This window comes from Odontomachus brunneus, unplaced genomic scaffold (genome assembly GCF_010583005.1).
Source record: "Odontomachus brunneus isolate Ranch 3 - 2012 unplaced genomic scaffold, Obru_v1 Obru_scaffold_264, whole genome shotgun sequence".
NCBI lineage: Eukaryota > Metazoa > Arthropoda > Insecta > Hymenoptera > Formicidae > Odontomachus > Odontomachus brunneus.
This window is the reverse complement of record NW_022639714.1, coordinates 1-278: the sequence shown is the minus strand read 5'-3', so window position 1 is coordinate 278 and position 278 is coordinate 1.

Genomic DNA, 278 nt, shown 5'->3' with positions numbered 1-278 from the left:
ACGTTATGGGGGCGATTTTGGGATATTGGGAAATTATTTTCAAGGGACTGGGTGTGCTACAGAAGCAGCAGAGTCCCGCAAAACCGCGTTGTCACTCCGTAATCGACCCAGAACGATATAAGCATATCTAACGTAATTTTCAAAAATAGACCTTTTCAAGGGCGAATGTTTCTTTAAGAATCCCTAAAAAACTATCCGAAATGGTGCTCCCTACGCTGACGCGAAATAGCTTATAACCTACCATAACATAGCCTACTTTGGGCCTATGCGCTGAATAA